Source organism: Carcharhinus amblyrhynchos, chromosome 23 (genome assembly GCF_965287045.1).
Source record: "Carcharhinus amblyrhynchos chromosome 23, sCarAmb.v2.hapA, whole genome shotgun sequence".
Classification (NCBI taxonomy): Eukaryota; Metazoa; Chordata; class Chondrichthyes; order Carcharhiniformes; family Carcharhinidae; genus Carcharhinus; species Carcharhinus amblyrhynchos.
Window position 1 is genome coordinate 8,189,403 of NC_137346.1, and position 16,011 is coordinate 8,205,413.

The following is a 16,011-nucleotide window of genomic DNA, read 5'->3' on the forward strand; positions in this document are numbered from 1 at the left end:
TGTGGCTAATAGTGACCACAAGTCCGTCTACTTTAGGATAAAAATGGAAAGGGACGAGTGCCAGCCGAACGGGAGTGTGCTGAACTGGGGAAAGGCGAGCTATAGCAGGATTAGGAGGGAGCTGCAGGACACTGATTGGGAAGGACTGTTAGCTGGCAAGACCACGGTTGGCAAGTGGGAGGCTTTTAAAGGCAAAATGAAATGGTTGCAGGGGAGGTATGTTCCGGTTAAGAGGAAGGATGGGAAAGGTAGGATTAGAGAGCCGTGGATTACAGGGGGTATCAAAGACTTGGTCAGGAAGAAGAGGGAGGCGTATGTTAGGTCGAAACGACTGGGTATGGAGAGTGCGCTGGAGGAATATAGAGAGAGTAGGAGGGAGCTAAAAAGGGGAATTAGAAGGGAGAAGAGAGGGCATGAAATGGCTTTGGCTGGTAGGATTAAGGAGAATCCAAAGGCATTTTATTCCTATATTAGGAGCAAGAGAGTAGTTAGAGGGAAAATTGGTCCTCTTAGGGACAAAAGCGGGGAGTTATGTATTGAGTCGGAGGGAATGGGGGAGCTCCTGAATGAATACTTTGCGTCGGTATTCAGGAAGGAGAGGGGTTCGGAGTCGTGCGGTCTGTTAGAGGGAGCTGAGGATCAGCTGCAGGTAATATCTATTACGAGGGAGGAAGTGCTAGGGCTTTTAGGTAGCGTAAGGACGGATAAAGCTCCGGGGCCTGATGGTATTTATCCCAGGCTGCTTAGGGAGGTGAAAGATGAAATTGCTGGGCCTCTGGCGCAAATCTTTGTCTCTTCTTTGGACACAGGTGAGGTCCCAGAAGACTGGAGGGTGGCAAATGTGGTACCGCTGTTCAAAAAAGGTAGTAGGGATAACCCTGGGAATTATAGGCCGGTGAGTTTGACATCGGTGGTAGGGAAATTAATGGAAAAAGTACTTAGGGGTAGGATGTATGAGCATTTGGAGCGTTGCGGTCTGATTGGGGATACGCAACATGGCTTTGTTAGAGGGAGGTCTTGCGTTACGAATCTGGTGGAATTCTTTGAGGAGGTGACAAAAACGGTTGACGATGGGCAAGCCGTTGATGTCATCTATATGGATTTCAGTAAGGCGTTTGACAAAGTCCCTCATGGTAGGCTGGTAGAAAAGGTTAAGGCGCATGGGATACGGGGTCAGGTAGCTAGGTGGATTGAGAACTGGCTGGGCAATAGGAGACAGAGGGTAGTTGTGGAGGGGACTTTGTCCAGCTGGGGGCCAGTGACCAGTGGTGTGCCGCAGGGCTCGGTACTGGGACCTCTCCTCTTTGTAGTCTACATAAATGACTTGGAAGAGAGCGTAGGTGGTGTGATCAGCAAGTTTGCTGATGACACCAAGATGGCAGGGTTGGCGGGTACTGAAGTGGATTGTCAGGTGATACAACAGGATATAGATAGGTTGGTGCATTGGGCAGATAGGTGGCAGATGGAATTTAATCCTGACAAATGCGAGGTGATGCATTTTGGAAGGAATAATGTAGAGAGGAGCTATGTGATTAAAGGTAGACAAATTAGGAGTATAGAAACACAGAGGGACCTGGGAGTGCAGGTTCACAAATCCATGAAGGTTGTGACACAAGTGGAGAATGTTGTCAGGAAGGCTTATGGAATGCTAGCCTTTATAGGAAGAGGTATAGAGTTTAAAAGCTGCCGTCTAATGCTACAGTTGTATAGAACGTTGGTTAGACCGCATTTGGAGTACTGCGTCCAGTTCTGGTCACCTTACTACCGGAAGGACGTGGAGGCTCTGGAAAGGGTGCAGAGGAGGTTTACCAGGATGTTGCCTGGCATGGAGGGGTTGGGTTACGAGGAAAGGTTGGAGAAACTGGGACTTTTCTCTTTGGAAAGACGGAGATTGAGGGGTGACATGATAGAGGTATATAAGATACTGAAGGGAATAGACAGGGTCAATAGTGAGAGACTGCTCCCTAGATTGGTTACGAATACAAGAGGACATGATTTAAGGGTGAGGGGGGAGAGGTATAATTTGGATATGAGAGGAAGGTTCTTTACGCAAAGAGTAGTGGGGGTATGGAACGCGCTACCGAGTGGGGTGGTGGAGGCGGGAACGTTGGACTCGTTTAAGGTTCAGTTAGATAGGCACATGAGTGAAACGAGGATGGAGGGTTATGGTAGGGGTTATTGAATAAGGGTTAGAACCTCGGGAGACACCGGAAAGGCAGGCTTGTGATTAACGTTTTTGTCTTTTCACTGCGCAGGTGGAGGTCCACCTCGTTGTCAAACGAGGGGCATGCACACGGTGGGTTGTGCGTGGGCTGCTCCTGGAGGTTCCGGGAGTGGCCTAGTACTTCGTGTCGGTGTGTGTGCTTGATCCTGGACTGGTAGACGGGCGCCGCAACAGCTCGGTGACTAGCACTGCTAGCTGTGCAGATACATGGATTTGGGCCTGTGTCTGTGGGAGTTTGTGCATTCTCCCTGTGGTTGCGTGGGTTTCCTCCGGGCGCTCCGGTTTCCTCCCACACCCCAAAGATGTGCTCTTAGGCTGATTGGTTTTACCAAATTGACACTATTCTCCCCTGAATCTGGCTAAGTCAGGGGTTCTATTTGTAGATACGCAGGGTAGAATAGGTGTAGGGTGATGTGGCGGCGCGGGCTTGTTGGGCCGAAGGGCCTGTTTCCCGTGCTGGGTTGTTCTTTGTTCTTTATAAGAACATAAGAAATAGGAGCAGGAGTAGGCCATCTAGCCCTTCGATCCTGCCCTGCCATTCAATAAGATCATGGCTGATCTGAAGTGGCTCAGTTCCACCTTCCCGCTTTCTCCCCATAACCCTTAATCCCCTTGCCTACCAAAAACCTATCTACCCGCGTCTTAAATATATTTAGCGAGGTAGCCTTCACCACTTCAACGGGCAGAGAATTCCAGAGATTCACCACCCTTTGAGTGAAGAAGTTCCTCCCCAACTCTGTTCTAAACTGCCCCCCCCTTATCTTGAGGCTGTGCCCTCTAGTCCTGCTGTCCTTTCTGAAGACCTTTCAAATGACTCAAGAACAGCTTCTTTACTGCTGCTGTCAGACTTTTCAATAGACATACCTCGCATTAAGTTGATCTTTCTCTACACCTTAGCTATGACTGTAACAGTACGTTCTGTACTCTCTCGTTTCCTTCTCTATGAACAGTATGTTGTCTGCTTAGCGTGCAAGAAACAATAGTTTTCACCATATACCAATACGTGTGACAATAATAAATCAAATCAGCGGCCACTAAGGCACAATGGGGAAAGTCTACTGTTCAAGGGCTTTCAGTCAACGTAGACCGAGGGGCTAGTAACCAGAGAGCGGCACAGTGGTTAGCACTGCTGTCTCACAGCGCCAGGAACCCGGGTTCGATTCCCGATTGGGTCACTGCCTGTGTGGAGCTTGCACGTTCTCCCCGTGTCTGAATGGGTTTCCTCTGGGTGTTCCAGTTTCTTCCCACAGTCCAAGGATGTGCAGGGTAGGTTGATTGGCCATGATAAGTTGCTCCTTAGTGTCAGTGGACTAGCAGGGTAAGTACGTAGAGTTATGGGGATAGGGTCTGGGTGGGAGTGTAGTTGTTGCAGGCTTGATGGGCTGAATGGCCTCCTTTGGCACTGTAGGGATTCTATGTATAAAATCCCTCAGATTGTGTGTATAATTCTCATCGTATATAATTTTATTGAAGCACCACTGAGTGCAATTTGACCAATGTGTATAGTTTGCAATGAATTTTGGATTTTGTAACATAAATATTGAAACATATGTAATGTTCTCAAACTGAAAGCAGCAAGAGCTTTGATCTCAGGGAAGAATGTTCGAACTTCACTGTTGTAATGAGTAGAAATGTTTCTTTCAATATGTTTTTCAGAGTTAATATGAATAAAGTATATTTTTGGGGAAGAGAAATTAGGGATAGACACCACATGCTGGCTTGGCTAACGATGCCCACACCCCGTGAAAGGAGAGAATGGTATACGTCAAAAAGGAGTTTGTACCTTTTCCTACCTCGCTGTATAACGGGCGATCCCAGAGCATTGCGCCTTGTGGCGAGATGACAGAGTAGAAAGGCGGCCAGTTGACACTAGGTGTGTTTGGTTCATCGGTAATTGGGTCCGACTCAAATTCCCTCTCAGTTTAACTGCTGCTTCTGTAGGCATCACGTGACTCTGTCTGCATATCACCAACGTTCTGCAGCACTGCCAGTTTCAGTGCAAAAAAAATCACAAAAATCATTAAAAATTCATAAATTGTGGAAAAGTTATGAGATTTTATGGTTGCCAAGTAACAGATTCCATACCCTTTTCCCCAACTACCACATTCTTCCTAATTTTTAAGTGTTTCTCTCGGGACAGTTTTGATTTCCAGTGGAGGTTTTTTTTATAGAATCCTACAGTGCAGAAGGAGGTCATTTAGCCCACCAAGTCTGCGCCAACCACAATCCCACCCAGACCCTATTACTGTAACCCCACATAATTACCCTGTTAATCCCCCTGACATTAGGATCAATTTAGCATGGCCACTCAACCTAATCCGCGCATCTTTAGACTGTGGGAGAAAACCAGAGCACCTGGAGGAAACCCATGCAGACACGGGGAGAACGTGCAAACTCCACACGGACAGTCACCCAAGGCTGGAATTGAACCCGGGTCCCTGGCGCTGTGAGGCAGCAGTGCTAACCACTGTGCTACATGTACTGCTCATTTATTTTTCCAGCAAGAGTTCTGAAACAAGAGTTCTGGGAGACGAACATATTTTAATTCATTTGCAGGTGTGAACATCCTGTTCTTGGGAAGATGGTGCTGAGCCACATTCCTTAAAGACATCAGCAAGACTTGCTGAGATCCTTCCGGAGCCCACTTAAGACTTAACCATGCTACTGTGGATTTGGAGTCACATACATACCATGGGTAAGTACAACAACTTTCTTCTTTGAAGTATGTTACTTTGTTTTCATCTCTCTGGCAAGGCCAGCAGTTGTTGCCCATCCCTAGTTGCCCTTGAGAAGGTGGTGGTGAGCTGCCTTCTTAAACTGCATAGTAAGAAGTCTCACATCACCAGGTTATAGTCCAACAGGTTTGTTTGGAATCACGAACTTTCGGAGCACTGTCCCTTCCTCAGATGTGTAGCCACTGAATAGTGGATGGTGGACAGTTCCAGGGGTCAGGCAGTGAGTTACTTACCTTACAATTCTGGAATTAGCAGCCACTCACCTGAAGAAGGAGCAACTCGTGATTCCAAATAAATCTGTTGGACTTTGACTTGGTGTTATGAGAGTTCTTACTGTGCTCACCCAGCCCAACCTCCACATCATTCTTAAACTGCTGCAGTGCATGTGGTGTCCACGTCGCGTTTGGTAAAGATGTTGCAGGACTTTGACCCAGCAAGAGTACAGAAACAGCGATATATTTCTAAGTCAGGATGGTGTGTGACTTGAAGGGGAACTTCCAGGTCATGGGAAACCTTATCCTTCTACGTGGTAGAGATTATGGGTTTGGAAACTGCTGCCAGACGAGCCTTGGTGAGTTGCTGCAGTGCATCTTATAGTTGGTACACACTGCTACTGTGCACTATAGTGGAGGGAGTGTTAAATGATTTGTCCTAGATGGCGTTAAACTTCTTTAGTGTTGCTGGAGCTGCAGGCAAGTGGAGAGTATTCCATCAAACCTCTAACCTGTGCCCTATAGATGGTGGATGGTGAACAGTTCTGAGAATCAGGCACTGAGTTACCTTAGAATTCTGGAATTAATGAACCAGGTGGGTTTTTACAATAATCAGTAACTGCATGGTCATCGTTACTGAGAACTACTTTCTATTCAGCTTAATTAATCGGATTTAAATTCCCCAACTAGTGTGGTACATGGGATTTCATGGCTCATGCTGATTAGTCCAGGGTTTTGGATTACTAGACCAGTAACCTAACCACTATGCTACCATAAGGCTAGTAGTGGGATAGGGGATAAGGAGGTAAAGATAGAGAGAAACAGGGAGGAAAGCACAAGGCTGAGAGGAAATTGTACAGTAAATGTTGTAGATGTAAGTAGCAAAGTACAAAGGGACATTGGCACAGAGTTCAACGTGCAGAAACGCAAGGTCAGCCACTTTGAATCTGAGGAAGACAAATCAGAATATTTTCTTAATGGTGAGAGACTAGGAGCTGTGGAGGAGCAGAAGGAATTATGTGTCCAGGTACACAACTCACTAAAAGCTAGTGCACAGGTACAAAAAGTAATCACAAAGGCTAATGGAATGTTGGCCTTTATATCAAATTGATTGAAACACAGGAATGAGGAAGTGGTGCTTCAGTTGTACTGAGCTGTAGTCAGAGCCTATCTGGAATGCTGCACTGCACCACAGCAAAAATAAATTGGCCAAAGTGGGGGGGTACCTCATACTCTTTCCAGACCACCTTCAGAGCATCGCTCCCCTTTGCCCCGTCTTAACTTATTTGTGGCTCATCTGTGTCTCCATTGTACTTTTCCAATGTACTTTTTGCTGGTCTCCCACATTCTACCATCTGTGAACACCAGGTCATCCAAAACTCTGTTGCCTGTGTCTTAACTTGCACCCAGTCCTGTTCGCCATTCACCCCTGTGCTTGCTGACCCACACTGATGCTAAGTCAAGTAACATTTTGATTTGAAAGCTCACATCCTCTTCAAATCCCTTCATAGTCTTACCCCTCCCTATCTCGGTGATTTCCTCCAACCCCACAACCATCTGAGAAATCTAATTCTGGGCTCTCGGGCATTCCCAATGATAATTGCTTCACCACTGGGGGCACTGCCTTCAGCTACCCTAAGCTCTGGAATTGCTCCCTACACCTCACCACCTCACTGTAGAAGAATCATACAGACTCAAAATGTTACCTCCGTTTCTCCCTCCACAGTTGGTGCCAGACTGCTGAGTTTGTCCAGTATTTTCCATTTTTATTTCGATCTCTCCTTCACTTTCCTCCTTTAAGCCCTATCTCTTTGACCAAGCTTCTGGCTGTTTGACCTAATATCTCCTCATGTGGTCCAGTGAACATAGGAACATAGAAGCAGGAGTAAGTCATTCAGCCTTTCGAGCTTGCTCCACATTCGATAAGATCACGGCTGCTCTGGTTGTGGTTTCAATCCCACTTTCCCCAGCCCATAACCATTGACTCCTTGACCCACTTTGCACTACTTACTGCGGAAAAGAATTCCACTGACCTATGGCCCTTAGAGAGAAAGAAATTCTCCTCAACTCTTGTCTTATAAGGGAAACCTCTTATTTTTAAGAGACTTGGGGCCTTTCGTTACGCTAAACAAAACTAGCATAATGAAAGAGAGTCAACCACATTGCTGTGGCTCTGAAGTCACATGTAGACCAGACCAGGTAAGGACGGCGGATTTCCTTCCCTAAAGGACATTAGTGAATCAGGTGGGTTTTTCTGACAATTGGCAATGTTTTCCTGGTTCTGTGGATTCTTAAGTCCAGATATTTTTTATTGAATTCAAATTCTACCATCTGCTGTGGCAAGATTTGAACCCGAGTTTGAAGAACATTAGTTGAGTTTCTAGCTTAATAGTCGAGCAATAATACCACTAGACCATCACCTCCCCATTTTGAACATATAGATAGATTGGGTTGTTGATAGCATTGTACAGGTGTCCCAGAGTTACACTGATGTTTGAAGGCTATCGCAATTGAATCATAGAATCCTACAGTGCAGAAGGAGGCCATACAGCCCATCGAGCCTGCACTGACCACAATCCCACCCAAACCCTATTCCCGCAACCCCATACATTTACCATAGCTAGTCTCCCTGACACTAATTTAGCATGGCCAATCAACCAAACCAGCACATCTTTGGACTGTGGGAGGACACTGGATCACCTGGAGGAAACCCACACAGACATGGGGAGAATGTGTAAACTCCACACAGACAGTGACCCAAGTCAGGAATCCAGGTGCTGTGAGTCAGCAGTGCTAACCACTATGCTACTGTGTCGCCCATAAGGGTAAATTATGAGAACAGTTTGCATAAACTTGACCTTGCATTTCCATAGAGGTGACCAAATTCAGGTCTTCAAAATGAAAAGGGTGATTCCATTGGGTAGATGCAGAGAAATTATTTCTTCTGTAGGAAGGGGTATCTGGAGGCAGGAGATGGGAGATGGGGGATGGGGGCAGGGCCAAGTTTACGATCTTAAAGTGAAAGCCAGGGCATTTAGTATTGAAATAAAGAAGCATTCTTTCACCCAAGAAGTTGAAGAAATGTTTATCCTGATAAGGCTTTTGAGAGTTTTAATACTGAGGTCAATAGGTTATTAAGGAATATGGAATAATGGCTGATACTTATTTTTGAGGTTATCTAATAGCGTGGGATTGAGTTCTTGAGATGTACAAAGAACAAGGAAAATTAAGCGCAGGAACAGGCCCTTCGGCCTTATAAGCCTGCACCGACCAGGCTGCTCAAAATGAACTAAACCTCCCTACCCTTCTGGGAACCATTTTCCTCTAGATCCCCATCCTATTCATGTATTTATGCAGGCGCACCTTAAAAGTCATCATTGTATCTACTTCTACTATCTCCCTGGCAGTGAGTTCCAGGCACCCACCACCCTCTGTGTAAGGGTGGTGGATGCCTGGAACTCGCTGCCGGGGAAGGTAGTGGATATGTGGTGGATATCAATGCTGCCTCTGAGCCAAAGGCTCCAGTTTTGTGCCCCACTCCAAGACCTGGATGGCCAAGGAAGGAATTTTCATAACTAGGCCAAACGGGTTGATTATCAACTTGCAAAACGTTAACATTGTTTCTCTCACCACACATGCTGCCAGACCCAAGTATTTCCAACATTTTCTGTTTTAATTCAAGTATTATATCTGTTGATGGGGTGTGTGTCACGGCCAAGGACAGTGTTTGTTGTCCATCACTAACCGCCCTTGAGAAGGTGGTGATGAGCCACCTTCTTGAACCATACGAGCATAAGAATTAGGAGTGATAGGCCCTTAAGCCCATTCTGCCATTCAATAAGAAGTCTCACAACACCAGGTTAAAATCCAACAGGTTTATCTGGAATCAAGAGCTTTTAGACCGTCGCTCCTTCATCAGGTGAGTGATCAAGCAGCAGTGCTCTGAAAGCTTGTGATTCCAAATAAACCTGTTGGACTTTAACCTGGTGTTGTGAGACCTCTTACTATGTCCACCCCAGTCCAATGCTGGTATCTCCACATCATGGCTACCATTCAATAAGATCATGATGTGGAGTTGCTGCATTGGACTGGGATAGGCACAGTAAGTAGTCTCACAACACCAAGTTAATGTCCAACAGGTTTATTTTGTAGCGTGAGCTTTCAAAGCGTTGCCCCTTCATCAGATGAGCTGCACTCGCCTGATAAAGGAGCAGCGTTCCGAAAGCTCCTGCTACCAAATAAACCTGTTGGATTTTAACATGGTGTTGTGAGACTTCTTACAATAAGATCATGGCTGAGATGATTTTGGCCTTTCCTACATTTCTTTACTCGTCCTCTATAGCTCCCTTGTAGATCAAAAATATGCCTGAATATATTCAATTAACTGCTGGAGTCTGTGTCATGAAGTGCTGTTCAGGTGGGAATTCTGGGATTTTGACCCAGTGGCAATGAATGAACGACAATATACTTCCAGGTTATTATGATGCATTACTTGGTGGAAACTTGCAAGTGATGGTTTTCCTATAATCCAGATAGGGAGGGATGTAATCCGCAAGGATCTCTGTTTCTGAAGCTTGACACTTACTGAAAGGTGTACACTAGGATTGAGGGTAGAAGCTGGATCCTACCTCTGCAGGTAATGCCCTGCCTCATCAACATACACACAAAGAGTTCGCCAGCCATTAGTCAACCGACACAGCGAAGGTTCACCAGGTGATTCCCGGAATGGTAGGGCTGGATCGGCTGGGCTTGTACTCACTGGAATTTAGAAAAATGAAAGGGGACCTCATAGAAACACATAAAATCATTATGGGACTAGACTGGCTAAATGCAGGAAAAATGTTTGTAATGTTGGGGAAGTGCAGAACTAGGGGGTCACAATCTAGGAAAAAGGGGTAAGCCATTCAGGATTGAGATGAGGAAGAACTTCTTCACTCAGAGAATTGAAAGTTGTTGGGGCCAGTTCATTAGGCATGTTCAAGGGGGAGCTGGACATGGACCTTGCGACTAAAGGAATCGAGGGGTATGGAGGGAAAGTGGGAGTGGGATACAGAGAGTGCATGATCATATTGAATGATGGTGCAGGCTTGAAGGGCCGAATGGCCTATCCTGTGCATAGGAGTTGGGGGGTGGGGAGAGATTCCAGCCAGATCTTTATCTGTGGGATGCAAATCAGTTTAACTTCCCCCCACCCTCCCACTCCCACCCACCCACCTACCCATGCCACTGAATCCATCAGCAGGGGCAGAAGAGGATTCCATTCAAAGCTTCAACTGTTTTAAGGATCTTGTTCATTCAAGGTCCAGTTTTAAAATTTGGAAATAGCGACGGTGATATATATATATGTATATTTTATTACAATGCAAAGTGTGAGGAATTAGCCCATCACTGAGCAGCTTAAAGCAGGAACATGTGGGGGAGAGGCAGGGAGGTTTTGAAGAAAGTTCCAGAGCCTTGGGCTCAGACAGTTAAAGGCTAACTTCGTTTTGCCTCTCAACAGAGGAGGCAACGAAGGCCAGCAAGAGCCAAAGGGCAAGTGGAGAAAAATGCAGATTTTAAATGTTATTGTGATAAGATATGAACCAATGATCATTAGAGGGTTGGGAGTAGTGGGTGAGGAAAGTTACTCAGCCAAACGGTGTAGGAGTTAGCTGGTTTAAAGAAATAACTTATATTTATACAGGGTCTTTGATGCCACAAGGTGCTTTACGAATAACTTTTAAAATGTATTCACTGTTATATAAGCAAAAATTGCAGCCAATTGAAACGCGGCAAGGTCCCATGACTAACAAATGAAGGCATGATCAGTTAGTCTATTTTTGTTGCTGTTAGTTACGGGAGGGATATTGGCCCAGTTGTGCTTCCTTGAATGGGATTTTAACATATACCCGAGCGAGCAGGAACCCAAGCCCCCTTACCCCTGCAACCACCTGCCCCCCCTCCCTCCCCCCTCCCCAAATTGCCACGTCTCTGGCGAAAGGCAGCATCTTCTGTCAGTGCTTAATTGACATGTCGGCCGAGATGACATGCACAATTAGAGCAGAGATGCTTCTGACTCAGAGGAAAGACTGCCAACAACTGAACTAAGCTGGCACTGTTAAACATAGAGGCACTCTTAATATTAATTAAATAATGCAAGTTACAATTGAATATTGATGAGATGTTTGGGAGGTACGAACCCACAGAGTCACATTAACATGCATAAATACAATCTCCTTTTAATGTCTTAATTCCTTGAACTGTTCTACTGAGTAAGTTCCCCCAATCCAGTAACCTGAGCCAAGTCACCCTCACTCCCTGATTGAGCAGAATTATTTGAGAAATAGATTGAAACAGATGAAACAAAAGACAGCGATAATGAATCGGGATTTATCTATTTGATTTATGGAAAGAGCTTTCGATGAAGTGGCATTCTCTTCAAATTGAAAGGATTTAAAAATGAAAGTCAAAACATCTACAGAAACATGAAAGGAGTATTTTTAGAACACGGCTCCTTGTTTTAAACATAAAGATTAGATTAGTTTGGGTATAGAAGCCTGTCAACCATTTGATTTCATCCGCGCAGTTGTTGTTAGCGCATCTCACACCCACACTGTTTTTTTAACCCTTTGGGGTACAGTGGAGGCAGTATGATAATCAGCTTGGGTGGCACAGTGGTTAGCTTTGTTGCCTCACAGCGCCGGGGACTTGGGTTCGATTCCTGGCCTTGGGAAACTGAGCGGAGTTTGTATGTTCTCCTCGTGTCTGCGTGGGTTTCCTGCGGGTGCTCCGGTTTCCTCCCACAGGACGTGCTGGTTAGGTGGATTGGCCATGTGAAATTTTCCCTCAGAGTACCCGAACAGGTGCCGGAGTGTGGCTACTGGGGGATTTTCATGGTAACTTCATTGCAGTGTTAATGTAAGCCTTACTTGTGACTAATAAATAAGCTTTCGCATTGAATGCCCTTTCTGTGGCCAACAAGCTCTGATGTTGGACTCAAACCCACAGCTTCTGCTCCAGCAGTACGGGCACTACCACTGTGCCACAAGGCCTCCATCCATGCAGCATCTCAGCACTTTCCCACAGCTGCTCCTGAATGCGACCACAGAGTAGTTTGACCAGGACCTTTGCTTAACCTCTCAGCTGAAGGACAGGACTTTTGACCGAATGCCACAGCTCCCGGACTGGGATATTTGTGTTCTGAACACCAAAAACATCAGTCTATGGATTGCAATTCTGAAGCAGTCCAGGTTCCCGTGAAGCAAGGCTTGGACAACATTGGGTTGAAAAGTGACAAGTAACGTTTGTGCCACACAAGTGCCAGGCAATTTCCACCACCAACAAGAGAGAATCTAACCTTCTAACCTTCTGTCCTTGCCATTCATTGGCATTATCATTGTTGAATCCCCCATTATCAATATCCTGGGGGTTACCATTGACCAGAAGCTGAACTGGAGCAGCCACGTAAATGCCTTGGCTACAAGAGCCAGGTTAGAGGCTGGGAGTTCAACAGAGGGTAACTTATCTCCTGACTCCCCAAAGCCTGTCCATCATCAACTGTCCAAACGTTTAGATTGTTACATGGGTAAGATGAGTATAGAGGGATGTGGGCCAAGTGTGAGCAATTGGGACTAGCTTCGGGGTTTAAAAAAAAAGGGCGGCATGGACAAGTTGGGCTGAAGGGCCTGTTTCCATGCTGTAAACCTCTATGACTTTATGACTCTATCTACATGGCACAAGTCAGCAGCATATTGGAATAATCTCTACTTGCCTGAATGAATGCAACTCCAACGACACTCAAGAAACTCAACACCATCCAGGATAAAGCATCTTATCCATTATTTTAAGCATTCACTCCTACCATCACCGGCCCACAGTAACATCTCTGTTTACCTTTCGTAAATGGAACAGCAGCAATCTACCAAGACTCCTTCAACAGCACCTTCCAAACCCATGACCTCTATTGCCTAGAGAGACAAAGGCAGCAAAAACATGGGAACACCATCACTGGCAAGTTCCCTTTGAAGCCAAGCACCATCCTGACTTGGAAACAAAGGTAAAGTTACTATAATCCCAGATGACTCTTTGAGGGGGAGAGCTGACGGGAGGTGATTTAACCTGAGAATCATTACACCTCAGGCATGGTTGAAAAGGCAGAGCCTTCATGAATAACCTCAGCTGGCATGGGAATTGATCCCATGCTGTTGGCATCACTCTGCTTCATGAACCAACTGTCCAGCCAAATGAGCTAAACCGACCCTAGGCTATCAGCTCCAGGACATCACTGCAGGAATTCCTCAGGGTAGTGTCCTAGACCCAAACATCTTCACCAATGACCTTTCCTCCAATACAAGGTCAGAAAGGTAGATGTTCACTGATGATTGCACAATGTTCAGCACAGTACGCTGCTGCCTCACAGCGCCAGAGAACCTGCGTTCGATTCCCAGCTTGGGTCACTGTCTGTGAGGAGTTTGCATGTTCTCCCCGTGTTTGCATGGGTTTTCTCCGGGTGCTCCAGTTTCCTCCCACAGTCAGAAAGATGTCCTAGTTAGGACTCATCGGCCAGGCTAAATTCTTCCTCCGTGTACCCAAACAGGGGCTGGAGTGTGGTGACTAAGGGATTTTCACAGTAACTTCATCGCAGCGTTAATGTAAACATACTTGTGACAATAATAAATTAATAAACTTTGCAAATATATTCCTCCACTGTTGCTAGGTCAAAGCCCTAGAACTGAAATTCTCATGCCATGCCAATCGTAGTGGGTGAGACAGAAAATTCAGCAGATCATTTAAAGGTCCATTGAGGTCAGGCGGAACTTTCTAGTCTTGGGGCGCATGGAGAATCCAGCTCTGGAACTCCCTCCCTAACTGCTCTGTCGATGTATCTACATGTGATGTGGAGATGCTGGCGTTGGACTGGGGTAAATTCAGTAAGAAGTCTCACACCACCAGGTTAAAGTCCAACAGGTTTATTTGGTAGCAAAAGCTACTAGCTTTCGGATCACTGATCCTTCGTCAGGTGAGTCACTGTTGGTACAATGTTCAGCACCATTTGCGAATTCTTCAGATACTGAAGCAGTCCATGTCCAAATGCAGCAAGATCTGGACAATATCCAGGCTTAGGCCTGGTAACATTCGCGCCATGCACGTGCCAGGCAATGACCATCACCAACAAGAAAGAATCCACCATTGGCCCTTGACATTCAATGGCATTACCATCACTGAATCCCCCGCTATCAACATTTTGGAGGGTTACCATTGACCAGAAACTGAACTGCACTAGCCTTATAAATACTGTGATGACAAGAGCAGGTCGGAGGCTAGGAATCCTGCGGCAGGTAACTCACTTTCTGATCCCCAAAACCTGTCCACCATCTACAAGACACGTCAGGATTATAATGGAATGCTTTCCCCTTGCCTTAGTGTGTGCAGCTCCAGCAACACACAAGAAGCTTCACACCATCCAGAACAAAGCAAGCAGTTTGATTGCTACGCTTTCCACAAACATTCATTCCCTCCACCACTGGCGAACAATGGCAGCCGTGTGTACCATTTACAAGGCATACTGCAGACACTCAACAACATTCCTTAGACAGCACTTTCCAAACCCAAGACCACTACCATCTAGAAGGACAAGAGCAGCAGATACCTGGAGGTATCCATCACCTGGAGATTCCCCTCCGAGCCACATACCTACCTGACTTGGAAATATATCACCATCCCTTCACAGTTGCTAGGTCAAAATCCTGGAACACCCTCCCTAACAGCATGGTGGGTGTACCTACACTTTATGGACTGTGGTGATTCAAGAAGGCAGCTCACCACCACCTTCTCAAAGGCAATTAGGGATGGGCAATAAATGCTGACCTAGCCAGTGACATCCACATTCTGTAAATGAATTTTTTAAAAAATTAATAGGGTATGGAGACTTCATGAACATGTCCATCCTCACTCATAGTTAATGTCAGCATGTGGGCACGAGAGACAAGGCTTGTAAGTTTGTGCAGAGTCTTTAACTTTAAGAACACTGTGTACAATCTTGCTGAACGTTCTCCCCAGGTCACTGCCACCATACAAGCCAACATTCGGACATGGCTGACTGCACTGGACAGGTAATAAAAGTCAGTGGGTGGGATGTTCTGGCTGTGCTCATTCCAAAACTGGAAAATCCCACCCGAGGTCAATGGACTGTTGTACGGTCCGCCCTTCACCGCTACGATTCCCGTGGCGAACGAGATGGGAAAATTCCCACCAATAACTCCTGACAGCATTTCTAATTGTGCCAACAATCTTGAGCACCAGTGCAATCCCCCCTACCTCGCCACCCCACACGCACCCACACCCACACATACACACACACATACCACACCCACACACCCCCACCACACATACACACACACACACACACCCTCCACACACACACCCCTCCACCCACCCACACACATGCACACACACACACACACACACACACACACACAGGGCACCACCACACACACATGCACACGTGCGTGCACATACGCACGGCCCACCACAACACACGCACATACACACAGAGCCCCAGCCCTGGTCCAGTGCAGCTAGAATACTGAAATACATCCAATAATGTGGAAGATTGCTTCGCTATATCTTACCTACAAAAGCAGAATAAATCTAATATAGCCAATTTCCAGCCTATCAGCCTTCTCCCAAGTATCAGCAAAGTTACAGAAGGAGCCAACAATAGTGACAGCATAAGACTTAAAATATAGGAGCAGAATCAGGCCATTCAATCCATCGTGTCTACTCCGCCATTCAATCATGGCAGATAAGCTTCTCGACTCTGTTCTCCCACCTTTCCCTGTAACCTTTGATCCCTTTACCA